The following is a 15,747-nucleotide window of genomic DNA, read 5'->3' on the forward strand; positions in this document are numbered from 1 at the left end:
CATTATATGAAAATAAGAGTGATTTAAGCTTTATTTATTTAAGTGTTTGTTCTCTATTTATTTCTTTTGACAGACACATTTTTACAAAGCAACTAAGATACACATTTTATCAGGTCTTACATAACCTGGAAATCAAAATCATTACCTTGGTGTTATAGCACCCTGCTTGACTGTTTGAGCTTCTGAGAATCAACACTTAAAACAGGTTGAATATAATAAGCGTGATAACTTTAAAAATAACATATACCACTATAAAAGTAAAAGCCAGGGCATTCCGTGCAAAGTTTGGATGCCCTGGAGATGACTTCAGAAGCAATGAAATGTGTGATATACTGTGCAGCCCTGCCCTCTAGTGTTCTACTGTGGACTCACAGCTGGACATATCAAATTAAGGTTTGGTCAATTTGACCAACCTAAAGGATTCATAAAGGATTTTTAATTATTATCCATATATTATTGTTATAATTTCCATATATATAATCTATACTTAAAAATCTAGGGGTCTTTAAGATCTTATGTTTTTGAAAAAAAGTATCTTGTGAGGCTGTCAAAATACATTAAAACAGTAATATTATAAAATATTATTACAATTTTAAAAATGTATTCCTGTGATTCCTGTAATTTCTTCAGTGTCACATGATCCTTCAGAAATCATTATAATATGCTGATTTGGTGCTCAAGAAAAAAATGTCTTAAAACATTTATTTGAAATAATATTATTTTTTGTCACAACTGAAAAGTCTTTACTGTCAGTTTTTGATCAATGTAATGCATCCTTTCTGAATAAAAATATACATTTTTCCCTCCCTGACCCAAAACATTTAAACATTTCTTACAACAGTATAATTCAAAACTAAGAAAATGCACAGTAAATAAACACTACCTGGATACATGCTCTTTTATGCCTCATACTTCAATTTGAAAAGTATCGAGCAATTAATGTAAATTAGCCTATTGTTCATTACGCGATTACATTTAGTCTGTATTCATGCATTAGAGGTATTACAACATCATCAAAGTCAATTCTGCCCTACAAAGCAAAAAGGCAGTAACTACGCAGAGTGCAGAACTGAGAAAAATGACTTTAAAGTTATCCTGTTATCCAGCCTAAGTAGTTGTAGGTAGATTATTGGACATGTGGCTGTTTTGTTACTTTATATTAGCTTATTCTTTGTACATATCAATCCTCATATTTAATTTGATATTTTACCCCTATTTTGCAGTTACTGTATTCTTGCTTTGTATTACTTAACAAAAAACGTGGCACAATACCAAGGAAAAAGGCAGTAACTACAGATTCTCCAAAAACTATTTTGCCACAACTTGGGCTCTGGGTGAGTTAGATACACTGTATTTGAAACAATTGGAACCATTTGTTTTTCTGAACATGGATATACCAAACCCAAACTAATTTGACCATTTTAGGTCAATATTTTCCACCCGGAAGCTGTTCTGGTGCTAAAACGGCTGCTTAAAGTCTCACATTGCTAAGCTGTATCAAGGCCCAAATGGGGACAATTTATTTTGAATAGGACCACATTATTATGTGTGAGTATTAGATTAATGTGTGTCTGGGGGTGTTTCTGTATCTGTAATGTAGTATCTGCTATACCTACAAATCACATTAATGTTAAAGCACTGCAAAACAACTTTTCTTTGGAGCAATAATAGGCAAGTTAAAATCCAATTCAACAGAGCAAAGCAAAAACATTTTGCCAAAGTGTCTGTGTCTGTCTGTCTGTCTGTCTGTCTGTCTGTCTGTGTACTGCAACAAATTGTTATTATTATTATTATTATTATTATTATTATATGGACCTACAGGACAGCATCTTCACTCTGATCAATATATGTATTGATGTCTGTATATCATAATATTTCATTGTACAGGAAATAACTTAAATTAGGTCCATGACAAAATAATGGATGAATTAGGCTAACACAATAAATTATTAATTTTGCACCCTTAATGAAAATGAAGAAAGAAAAGCCAACACACAAAAAGCAGCCTGGCTTCATAAGTTACATTAGGCCTATAATAGGATAAAACATAGAAGCTTGCTTTCATGCAGAGGGACAACATTTTCATAGGTTAATATAATTAAGGGGAATCCAAATTAAATATATAATTTTATATTCTGAAGAAGAAACCGTGCAATAAATAAATGCTTAGGAACAGGAACCAATGTGTTTGAGCCTTAGCGCTAAGGGGGGTGTAAATACCTGCCGGCTCGCTCTGTCTGCAGAAGTTTGTTTTTGTTGAAAGCATGGATGCTTACAACAGTAAAGAGAAAGATGTCAGTTTTGCTCACAACTTGCTAACTTATCTAAACATCGGACATAGTCTTCAAACAGCGGCCGCGAAGAGAGTGTGTTTTAAGTTGAACAGACACCTGTCACGTTAAAGAATAACTGTTACACCGATAGCTGTGTTTATGGACACATATATTCTCCTGCTGGACAACAACGCTGTGAATGATTAGCCTATGAAAAAAGAAGACGCCGTTCATGTAGGCTAATAAGAGCGAAGAAGATCACGCTGACTGCTTGGATGTTATGGGATAGCCTGATGCCTTAAGAAGTTTTACCTCCGCCCAAAGGTTATCTTTTGGTGCTGTGTATGTTTGTCTGTTCGTTAGTAAGATAACTCGAAAAGTACTGTACGAATTTGGATGACATTTTCGGACAACATGGGTATTAGGACAAGGAACAGATTACTACATTTTGGTGGTGATCCGGAACACGGGACATTTGGAATTGCCTCAGTGACCTATTAGGCTACCTTGACAGAGGTTAGTGCTCTCCGAGTGCTTTTCTAGTTATTGAATATTTTTTCACCGCTGGTTGGATTATAACTTTGTGACATGAACAACAAAATGATGACATGGCATCGGCGATGATGTGAAGTTACAGAGAATAAAGTTACAGCTCGAAGCAGGGAGGATCAGGGGCAGGTTAGCAAAGCTATTTAAAACATCGCCTGTCAATTAGCATAATGCTATCTGAATGGACCTCTGAGAGGAAGTCCCGCCCTGGCGGCTGACAGGAGTTTATATTGTGATAGCCTAGCCTCTAAATGTTTAATCTGTCACTCTTACTTACCATTCTCCGGGTATTTTCTTTTCAACGCCAGTTCGACCATCTTCTTTCCCCGGCTTTGTGCCATCTCAAACAAAATTTGTGTGAAGTTAGAAGGGTAAAAATTTTAAAACCGTCCAGTGAGGATGCCGGCGAAATCAGCTGTGTGTTCACCATGGCAACAGTAACTACACTGCGCAGCAACACGGTTATTTTTTGTTAGGTAAAACATAACAAGAATACAGTAATGGATGTTACTGTATTCTTGCTTTGTTTCACTAGGGCTTTTTGCAGTTACTGTAGAAACGACTACCATTTTTCTCCAAAACAACACACATTTGAGATAAGATGTTTTGTCACATAACAAAGGATGCCTTGAATGTCATGAAAATGATAATAACTCATTTTTGACCAAAAATGCAGTTACTGCCTTTTTGCTTTGTAGGGCAGAATTGGTAATACGTTTTCCTCATTTCCAGTGCACAGATATAGAGTACAGATAATGATAAAGACAGAAATAAGATGAAACACTGACTTTTCCTTACTAATATGGTGTCTTCTTGATCACTGGATGAATCTAGAATGAAATTAGATTATACTAAATAAGAGACAGAAAAGATAATGAAATAGATAAAAGATGTATAGGATCTCTTAAGTGTATGTAAAATTAATATCAGCCTGAAAGACTTGCCTTGCAGCCACTTTATCAGACCGAAATTAAAGTCCACTGTGATCAGGACAGCAGAGACTCTGTGAGAATTACACCCACTCGCAACCACTTCTTCTGCTTTCAGTGTATCGCAGAATCATGCATATAAACACTGGCACATACCCCTATTGGGTGTCAAATGAGGACTGGCCTTTCCCCAGTCCCATGGCACAAGTCTTAGTTCTGGGCAGTCCAGGGTGATCTGACTTTCTTCCCTTAACCTCCATAAACCCTTTGCCCTTAGCACATTGCAGTCCTTCCTTTTAAGTTCACCCCATTTAATCCTGAGGGCAGCTCCGTCGCTTAGCTGTGCGGTGAGGAGTCACAATCACGTCCAGGTCACAGGGTTCTGGGGATCATTCTTAGAAACCCCAAATCCTGGTGTCACTGATGGTGAACAATCCCATTTCGATAAAAAGCCTCCTGCTTAGGCACATCATTTAGAGTGGATGAAGGCCAGGTATTTCTTTGAAGAAGCAGTGATGGATGTGTTGGCCTTTTCTTAAAGGGATAGTTCACCCAAAAATAAAGATTCTGTCCAAACAGTTTCTGGTTCCCATTGACTTGCATATATACTATGGAAGTCAATAGAGACCAGAAACTGTTTGGCTATCCACATTCTTCAAATCATCTTCTTTTGTGTTCAACAGAATAAATAAACTCATACAGGTTTGGAACAACTTAAGGGTGAGTACATGATCACATAATTTTCCTTTTTGGGTGACCTATCCCTTTAATCTTGATTGTCAACACCAAAAGCATGTTCACTAATGAGGTTTAAGAGAACTGTCAGATTGCCAAAGATCAAACATTCATCATGTGAGTTGTGGGTACCTTTTCTCATCAGAGATGTCTGTAAGGTATTTTGAGAGTAAAGCCCAACCACAAGATGGCAGCAAAAGATGATTCAATACATATGCCTTTGATTTCAAAAGACAGATGTTATGAATAGAAAAAGTAGATTCTTATAAGTAGAAAAATGGTTAAATCGATCTAACAGAAAATATATGTTACATGATCATGCATAATATGCAATGCATTTAGACGACTTTAGAAGGAAAATAAAATATGATACAATTATTTACCACTATAGAAATGAGGTGTTGAATGGGTGTTGTTATATCGAGCACTAAATATTATCTTAAAGGAGAATTCCGGCGCAAAATGAACCTGGGGTGTAATAACACATTGGTACCGAGTTGACTGTTCTCTGGGATTTGTTTTCATGATAATCGAGTGTAAAGAGTTTTATCTCTAAAAACTGTTTAGCTTATAACGCTAGTGTATGGGGCATATAATAAGTAAAAAAGAGATCGCTAGTTAATACCACTAACAAGGCTCAAAATAGCCCCACACTAACACGGTAGCTTAATGAGGGTCTCTACATACAAACTGAAGCACTGAAAACTTTGTAAGTGTACAGACAGTTTAATAATAATATACTTTAAGACAGTACCATCGCGTATACAGGCAGGAGTTATCTTTGGGGAACAGCCTCGACCACTCGAACCACGAACGCCGTGCTATGTGAGCTGAACTGTGAGATTCCAAGTCTCTTAAGAAGTCTCAAGAACCGGCTCTGCACCCCAGGTTCATTTTGCGCCGGAGTTCTCCTTTAACAGGTTCATTTCAAGTACCTTTTTGTTAATTTCCTTGACCATAAACATCACTGACTTTATAGCAGATACATTTTGCTATTAAAAAAAAAAAAGTTTAGACCCTATGGTTCGTTACTCAATTTTAAAGAAACGTTTATGCCAAAAAATGTTATATAAAGAGAAATGTCTAACATGATTGCATAATACTTTCATATTTAACGGGTTATTTTCATTTTTTCTTGTGTGAATATTTTTATGAGATGTTTAATTGATAAAATGTAACCAAAATTTTAAAAATGTATTAATTAAAACTAAATCTATAAAATTATCCCATGATGAGAAAGTTTTATGCGCAGTATGACTTTAAGGTTCTGTATACTGAATTCTATATTCCACTCTGGGAACTTCACAGTGAACTGGACAAGGTTATAAAAAGGTTGGCAAAATTCCAAACCTCTCTAAAAGCTGCACAATGTCCATTGTAACGGAATGAAAAACGCACGGCACAATTCAGACAATTGCTAAGACCAGGCTGTGCTACAAAACTGACCAACAAGAGCAATTGTAAGTGATGCGACCAAAAGACCAGTTACAATACAGAGTTATTTGACTGAAATGGACTGACCTACTGTCCAAACATCAATGTCTTAAGTATTTCTTAGACTCTACCTCTTTGGGAGAGCTATGAAATTCATTTTTGAGAATGGAATTTGTTGAAGGCATGTGGCAAAACCCAAAACATTTTGTTATGTTTTTAAAAATTGACAAAAATTGCACTCATCTTTCTTATTTTATTTATTTATTTATTCATTTATTTGACATGGACATTGAAATTAAACATAGTACAAGACAAGTCTGTAACTGACGTTATGCAAAAAGAGTTTATAGCTATTGCTAATTTTCAACTCCAGTCCATGGTTGGGCCTTTACACTACAACATTTGCTATTTCATCCTAAAAACATCCCTATAAACACACCAAATGAATCACTTACATACACGAACAAGTTATCTACAAATGGGTACATTCCTGTTCCGATTTCATCCAAGACTTAACTCGAGAAGTAAACAGTTTAAGCTCAGTCATGGTTTTAAATTCAGTGGGTAATGAATTCCACCATTTTGCACTTTTATATGAAAAAGTAGACTGACCAAATGAAGTCTTACGGTACGGAACTATACAGTTGTTATTGATAGAGCCTCTGGTGACTCTATTGATGCTTTGTCTCTGCACAAATGAACTGAGTGGCTCAGGTGCTATATTATTGAGACATTTGAAAGTTAGTTTGAGAAAACATAAATCACTAAAGCTTTCAAAGCTTAACAATTTATACTTCAGGAGAATATTGCAGTGATGATAGCGTATTGGCTTCTTATCCATAATCTTTATATTTTGATTATATAATGACCTAATATGCTTAGTTGTTGCGAGCGTGGCCTGTGCCGATCAAATTTAAATTATCAAATTTTAATTCTGACAATAAAATTCAGTGACAGGCACAAACTAAATGCAGTCCAACCCCCAGGTAATATCCATTCTTTCCATTAAGTTGAAGAAACATAATACACAGACTTACTTTTCAGCAGGAAAACAACACGGAATGTTTCTCTTTTTACTTTTTTTTTTCTTTCTTTCTTTTTTTTTTTTTTTTTGCATCAAGAGCAACGTGGATTGAGCTGAATACAGGCAAATCCTCAAGGTGAACCTGTTTCAGTCAGCCAGAAATATCTGTTTAGGCCGAAGATTAATTTTACAGCAGCCCAAAGCACATAGCAAAGCCTGGCCTGAATAAAACAGAGCAGAATGATTCAGCCAGAGCTCAGATTGAATACAAAAGAGTTGTTTGGATGATTGCTTTAAGCCCACTGCTTTGCTGTAGGCTTAGTAGTCCAGTGACTCTGTCAATAAAAATGTTATTTGCTTTTTCTGGAGCCCAATTTGATCCTTTGCAAATCATACAGAAAACAGTAAATTTACAATGTCAACAATTATCAGTGAATCAACAGATTAGGCCTTTTCACACTGAGCACGATGTGATAAAGCGAAGCGAATCGTTGACAAACAGTGCTTTCACACCAAATGTAAAACGATTGATCACCTCCGGCTAATTCACACCTGAAAGATAGGTGGCGCTAACCGAGAATGCATTTTTAGATATATACATTGATGCCTCATTAGCAGCTGTTTCTATGGGCCGCCATATTGAAATGGTCAAAGCCGATCCGTCAACACTCAGCAGCAAGTTGACTGCGTCTGCAAACCTATTATACGCATATTAATATCTATATCTGCAATAGACTTCAGCTGATGCTTTTGCTAAACTAACATAATACAAGAAGACAATGCCACGCAACATAAAAAAGTTACCATAGATTAAAAGCCTTTAATATTGTGTTAATACATATAACATCAGAAAGCAAAGCATTCTCACCTGTGAAAGGTTATCCCATTGCTTCAGGAATTTAAATCTCTGCGGTTTTAAAAACCAGAGGCTGCTTAATGTTGTGGCATCTTGGAAAACGTATTGATTTTTGACTGAGTGACGACAGCATCTGAAATGTTGACCATTCCAAGATGGCAGATCATCGACGTGTCTGGAGCAGTCGAATGTGGCACTATGTATACATATCTATGGCTGTGCAGATCAATCGGTGTATGGCATGAAAGTACCAAGATTAAATAGCAGATGGCTCCGTATGCTTTCAAATTGCTCTCACTGTACTTTGGTGTCATTCACCGTTCGGTCTAAGCAGCGTCACTTCAAGTCAAACACACCCATGGTCACATAATATGATTAACAGATCTAGAGCAGTGAGCGCTCTCTGGCTCACATGTACACCCAGAAGAAACCAGACACACAGCGCTCTTTATGCAGTTTCAAGCTCACCAAATCACATAATTCAGTGGAAAATGAAAATAACTCATATTCTGTATAAAGAAATATGATGTAAACATGTGAGAATAAATCAATATGTCTATGTGCATACTTTTCAGGTCAAATTGATAATAGATGCTGATAATTGAAACCATGTGAACTTAATTAAATGGGAGCAGAAGCGATTGAATGTGTGTGTGTCTGTTCTCAGACACTATTGATAACAAGAACTTTATGTGTTCATGAATGGGCCGAGGCACCATACTGATTATACATTATAGAAGGTAGGTAACTGAACTTTATTGAACACTTGCACAGTACAAACCTATAGATCGCACCAATCAGATATCACATCTCACCTTCCCCAAACTATTATCTAATGTAAAAAAAAAAAAAAAAGATTGCTTTAATAACATCCTTTATTGTTACATTTTGTCTTGCTTTCTTTCACATTACCATAATATTGTATAAATGTATTTATTTATTATATATATATTTATATTTTTTTTTCAGGGTGGACTACCTGAGCACTCCTGGCACTGCCCAGGCTTTAGTGGTGACAAAAATCTAGTTATATGTCTTCCTGTGTTAATTTCTAGTGTGAACATTTATGTAGACTGTATTCAAACTGTTTCACTTTGTCTGCATCTGGAAGTTCTGGTGTAAGCCTGTTCTCAGTCTTCTGCCCATTGACAATTCTGTTGGACTGTAGCTGTTTGCAAGTGGTCTAGAGCGGTATTCAAGCAAGGCTTTGAAAGGAATCAGATTTTTTCCCCAGGAGCTTTTTGACCGTTTGTACCGCTCTTCCAGCTTCACCATTTCCTTGTGAACACCATGGGCTGCTTGTTATGTGCTAAAAGTCATTCTCCCTTAAAAACTTCCAGAAGTCAGCGCTGCTATCCTGTGGCCAATTGTCAGATATTAGTATCTCAGGCACCCCATTCCGTGCAAACACTGCTTTCAGATGTTCAATTATGGTCGATGCCAATTTGGCCACATCAACATCTCTTGAATAGTTAACTGTTAAAAGGTACTTTTGTCCCTTTAGTTCAAACAAGTCGGTAGCCACTCTCTGCCATGGATAAGGCGAGGTAAAGATTTGTGTCTTCCATGAGAGTTGAGTCACAAACCGTTACTTCGCTCATTCAGGGCATCCTTGACAGCGTGTTTGGAGTTGTGAACGGTTTCACTGGAACATGGCTAATCTCGTAGGAAAATCACAAAATCAAGTCTCAATCTGAACCTTTCCAACCTTGGTGGTAAGTCATCCAGATGTTTTGTGCCCAGTAAGCTCCGAAGTGGCTTATGGTCCGTCTTGAGAAAGAAATGCTTTCCAATGAGATAGCACCTGAAACGTTAACATGCCCAAAAAAGAGATAGAGTCTCCTTCTCTATCTGAGCATATCTCTGCTCAGTTGGAATTAATAGTCTAGATGTATATGCAATTGGTCTCCATGCATCACTGGACAATCACTCCTCCCAGCCCAAAGGATGATGCATGTGCTGCGAGTTTAGTTTCTGCTACTTTTAGTTTATGCAAAAAACTCCAGACTTCTCTGTGAGAGGAGGTCCCGCAATGGGTTTTTTTTCTCAGCCAGGTCTGGAATGAACTTCCCCAATTGGATCATCATTACAAGAAAGCTGCACACCTCATACACATTGGTAGACTCGGGCTTTAATCTAGCTGCGAACAGCTTGTGGCCTAGGAACTTGATTTCTGCCCCTCACAAATTCCAAACTCCAGACTTCTCTGTGAGAGGAGGTCCCGCAATGGCTTTTTTTCTCAGCCATGTCTGGAATGAACTTCTCCAATTGGATCATCATTCCAAGAAAGCTGCACACCTCATACACATTGGTAGACTAGGGCTTTAATCTAGCTGCGAACAGCTTGTGGCTTAGGAACTTGACTTCTGCCTCTCACAAATTCACACTTCTTTTTCTTAAGTGTTAGGGCAGCACTCTGGGGCTTCTTTAATACAGCATTGAGTCTGATGTAATGTTCCTCAGGAGACCTTCCATATATGAGGATGTCATCCATGTGACATGTGACTCCATCCAATCATTCCAAAATCTGAAACATTTCCATCTGGAACAGTTCTGGAGCACTGGATATCCAAAATGGAAGCATCTTAAAATAATAACTACCAAATGCCGTAATGAAGGTAGTCAACTGTTTGTAATATTCAGAAAAAATCCAGAATTGGCATCTAACTTGGTGAAGATTTTTCTTTTTTTTCTCCACCTAACTAGCCTAGTTTGGGTCTACTGAGGGTACATATAAACTGCTCTCGTCTAACAGGGCTGTTCAATTTCGTCAGGTCAGCAGAAATTCTGACTGTGACACCAGGCTTAAGAACCGGAACCATACCAGAACACGAGTCGCTAGGTCCTTCAACCTTCACCGTCCTAGATAACTCCTCGTTGACATTAAAGGTAATGGGATCCATCTCACTACGTTTAAAGAATAAGGTGTTGCATTGGGCTGTAACTTAATACAGTATTCCTCTTTCAGCTCACCTAAGCTTGTGAAAAGTTCTGGATATTCATCTCGCCACTGACATTCTGTGATGTTATCCAGTCTGGCTATGAGGTTAAGCTTTTCAATGGCATGTCTGCTTGGGAGTGGTGTGAAGAGATTTTTGACCACATACTGTAAATGTTTTCCTCTAAATGTGTGGCGTGAGTAGTTGAAAACAAGAGATGGTGGTAGAAAATACCCCTTTCACATCCAGGACATTCTTTCCTGGTCCCATCAGTATTTTCAGTGTTCCAAGATCTGAAAGGTTGTGCACCAACCTCGAATATTTGAATCTATGGCTCCAATGAATGCTTGCCCTTTGTCTTAATCACAGTTCCCTTTAACCTCATAAAACACAGTTTTCATGCAGCTTGATTTATTTGATTTCTCTCTACGTTTTTTTTCTTGAAACTTGGCTAATTTCCGCCTTCCGCTGTATTTCTCTTTGTGAACAGCCTCTAACTTTAGGCCTTTGTCCTCTTCCTTCCTTATGTTCTGTTTGCTGTTTTCTCACCATGGCCTTAGTTTTGGCTTTCTCCAAAGTTAGGTTTGCATGTAGTTGAAGGCGCTCTGACAGTTTGATGCCTTTCAATCCAACGACAATTCAGTCTCTAAGAAGTTAATCTCTCAGAGTTCCAAAAGCATGGCGTTCCGACAATGAACACACTGATTGAAAAAAAAAAAACTGATTGAAAAAAAAGTTTTGATTCAAGAGCGTTATCGCATCATACATTCGTGTCACTTAATCATGCTCAGGCGAAGGGGCCTTTATTAAATAAGGAAAGTAATACTAGAATCTAATGTGAAACTAAAATGTGAAGCTGGACAAGGATATCTTAATTAAAAAATATTTTAGATTAAAAAAAATAAAAAACGATTAGAAATGGTATTTCATGCTTAAAGTTGACATGAAATGGAAGTTGCAATAGTGTTTTCTTCCCTATTGTGGCGTATCTGTGTGAAACGGTTTTTCGAACAAGAAAAAAATGTAGGATGGGACATTGAGATATAATTGGATGTTATTAGGTTGTCATGCCCTCCTGCCAGGAAACATGTCATCAGAGAAGTGGTGTCATTGCAAAAGGCAGGATACATTATTTTTATTAAACGTTCTTAAGGCACATGAAAAAAAGATGTGCAATACAAATACTGCAATATTCCACAAAACGTAATAGACCTAATAATATAATAATAAAAACAAGAATTGTCCATTTTTTATTTCATGGTGACCTGTGATGAATCTGTGTCATGTATCTATTCAAGAGGATAGGAAACAATTAAAACATGCTGATATAAACAGGCGTGTGAAAACACTGTATAATCTAATTAGTTAGACTTAAAAAAAGCATGCAAACCAATTGCCTTAAAAAAAACAAGTGAAATAGGGATAGTATGTGGTACTGACTTGCTTAGTTAGTATAGTTCACTTACACAAGGGTTCTAGTAACTACGAAAAAGAACTGTGGGGAGTACTTGATAATTTACTGTAAATAAAATATAATTGTTACCATTGTTGTGTTTTGCATGCTGAATGTTGAAGTCTGTGAGACTCAAGCATGATCAATTGCAAGATTGTCACAAATATAGAGGGATTATGTAAACCCAATTAAAAGTGTCACATGGTGTTTAGGACATAATTGTTAGCAACAGAATAATTAAAGATAATTAATTGACATGAAATATAGTTATGTTACACATCATTCATTCATACATTCATATACAGTATATATTAATTATCTTATTTTGAAACCAAATAACTGATTTCTTGTTGCATCGCTGCATCAATGGGAAGATAATTACAATAGTATAAAGGAAGTTCAAAATGCCGAACCAAAGGGAACACTAATCACCATAATGGCGATTTAAAAAAAATAAAATATATATTTTTTTTTTAGGAAAATCAACATAAAATTTAAGAAGTTAGCTTATGTGATGTTCTCCCAAAATTTTCAGTTGTATTGACAATGCAACATTCAAGATGACTTTGGGAAATGAGTCAATGCAAACATAGAAAAATAACTGCAGAAGTGGAGGAAATGAGAGAAAAGTTCATTAAGAATGTTCCCGCCTCAAAAACCGCACTCAAACCAATCAATTAATCTTAACTTGGGTTTTCTGAGTAAACAAAGCATAGTATGAGAATAGTACAGATTACTAGATTTTTACAATTAAGTTATTACATTAAGTAAAGTTAACTAAAAAGTGTTAGTTAGAATCACTGTTGGATTTTACAGTATGAATTGCTCTGCTATAACTTTGTTCAGAAATGCTATTAAAATATTATAAGGTCAAAGGTTCCTTAAGAGCTCTGTCTTATGATGTGCATGTAACACCATTGTAGTGTTTACAATGTTCATGTTAATAAAACAAAATAAAATAAGCTGTGTATTTGAATAGTTTAGTTTGAAACATAGCTAGCTACATTAAATAATATAAAGTTGGCCTACAAACATTGCTAACCAAAGAAAAAAAATTGCCGTGATTGTGGGTGTGATATTGATTTTATAAACATTTCGATAATTAAAAAAAATTATACTGAGAATATTGAGATCTATTTGTTCCTCCAACGAAAAAAAAGTTCCAAACGAAGTCAAAGTCCTCTGAGTCTATGAGCAACGCTGATGTTTCTTTCTTGAATGAATCAGTGTTTTAGCTGAATAGCTAAGGGTCAATAATTCAATGATTCACTCATAAAAGTAGCTGCCAATCTACCTGGAACTCTAAAAACGATAAAAAAAATCCCAGTGCTTCTGGACCATAAGGTGCTTTTTAAAGTCACGTCAGAATTGCTGTTATTACAAAATGACAAAACACATCTCTCAGAATGTGAACGCCTACAGTAGCTTATGTCCGACTTGATGTGAACACACCAATTTATCACTGCTCTTGACCTCTTCGCCTCTCAACCAATCATATTCCAGGAACAACTGGGAATGACAGTTGTATAGAGAAAATCAAAATTAAAAAAAAAAAAAAATGGGAGGAACCTTGAAAAATTGTGAACAGCTAAACATTTTGTTCATTTCATACCTGGGCCCAAAAAAAAAATGTATCTCCCTTGCCAAAATAAATATCTTAGTGTATTAAACAAAATAATCTTGTGGCATGAATTTACTGATAAAATCGTTTAATATTGAAACATTGTAAGCATTAAAACACAACATCTTTAAATATTTATCCATAATGATTGACAAACTATTGTCTGGAGTCTGAATTATGCCTAAAGTGCATGGTGCAGTTTGACCACTTGGTGGCAGAGATCTTCAAGATTGACCTCCTTATCTAATGATGAGCTACTGTATTTCAGCTTGCTATTCCTAGAACAATATGAGATGTCACTTGTGAAAATCACTGCAGTGAATCTTGAGGACTGCATCCAACCATCACTGAGGTTTCTTTCAACCGATCTAAAGCCTTACTTAGTCTACATTTGTCAACACTTAAACTGCAAGCATAAATTTGTGAAATCTCCAATAATCTTTAAATATTTTACAGGCTTACAAACCTTTCCAAGTGATCAGTTATAGCATTCTGAGGGGCAGATCATATAGATGAAATACTAATTCTATAGCATCAGTGCATCATGTCTATTTTATTATAAATGCTTAGATAACACAAGTGAGTATCCGCTCTCTGTTGTGCTCATGATGAGAAAGTTAATCCCTATAAAAGATGAAATACAAGCTTCAACCATGCTTTCACCAGTGTTCTCATTTGCTGAACACTTTTGAAGGACCATATCTGAACCTGACTGGCTTTTTAAGTGGGAACTTGCCGAATAGTTATCCAGTTTTTAGGTTTTTCATTGCCATTGAGTCCAGGGTAAATGCAAACAAATGCATGACATTCTTATATAAATATCTAATAGATAAAAGGCTATGGTACCGTGTATTGACACATTAAAAGCACTATGTATTTTTCATTGATGCAATTTATCAGTGTCCTCCCTTCCCAAGTGTGCATGCCATGGCGACATAGTTTTGGTAGCTCGCTAACAGCATCCATTTTAGTAAGAGCAGCGAGCAGCTATCTTCTCCTCTGACATCCCGGTCGATAAAATTCTCAAAGTGACACTGCAGAGCAGACGTAAGTGCTCAACCTGCCATGTCACTTTGAGTCTAACAGCTCCTAACTGTACAATCTCATCTCGGTATAGCCTTTGTGTCTCTGCCATGATGCAAACACGCTGCGATTGGCATGCAAGACGATGCTTTACTGATTCAGCCTAATTATGTTTATGAAAATACCCTGGCTGGTCTCCTGGGATGGCAAGATTGAGATTGTGTGTGTGACACTCCCCAGTCATAACTCTGCTCTCTGACTTCACTATACCCTTGAGCAGTATTGGCTATATAGGGAATAATTGGTAAACAGAAACATGTCTGTTTTGGAATCAATGATTTAAAAACATATATAGAGAGAGTCTGAATGGTTACTAGGCAATCTTGTTTTCAGCCACTCATGCCACAATACTATTTTCTTGTCATTTTCCGGTAACAGTTAATTTGTGTATATATAGCCTAGGTGTTTCTTCAACTTTGGCACTCCTCAAAAAGGGGTTTATTTTTTATGATTTGACTTATTTTTGTTATTTGAAAATCACATTTAAATGGTTTTACCATGACTTCATAAATACCTTTTAAATGCCTTTTATGTATATTTGTATCCTTGTCCCAGCCGTTTAAACTCAATCTATGACAATCCGTCATTCATAATGAATTTTCACATGTTTAAAACTGTCAAAGTCTAAATAAATAGTGAAAACAATTGCAATATTTATTTTGTGAAAATTGTTTATATAAATTCTTCAACAATGAGGGTTGACTTACAGCTGTGGCGTAATTTAAACCAAACAAATCTGCCCCCTTCTTCTGAAGTGTACGTGGAGGCAAAACCGTCTCCACGAGCTTGAGATGAAATATGAGATTTATGGACAAAAAAACAAATATGAATAGTCAGGTAATTATCACTTG

General features: G+C 36.3%; 1 long non-coding RNA gene across 1 annotated transcript; it reads left to right on the forward strand.

Moving 5' to 3' along the window:
• Nucleotides 1-1,980: 1,980 nt before the first annotated feature.
• Nucleotides 1,981-15,547, forward strand: LOC143753878 (uncharacterized). Its single transcript, XR_013207830.1, has 3 exons — nucleotides 1,981-2,789; nucleotides 10,575-10,689; nucleotides 10,769-15,547. It is a non-coding gene; the product is annotated as an uncharacterized LOC143753878 (long non-coding RNA).
• Nucleotides 15,548-15,747: the final 200 nt, after the last annotated feature.

Source organism: Siphateles boraxobius, unplaced genomic scaffold (genome assembly GCF_051911475.1).
Source record: "Siphateles boraxobius isolate OS27281-9 unplaced genomic scaffold, OSU_SipBor_1 29, whole genome shotgun sequence".
Lineage (NCBI taxonomy): Eukaryota > Metazoa > Chordata > Actinopteri > Cypriniformes > Leuciscidae > Siphateles > Siphateles boraxobius.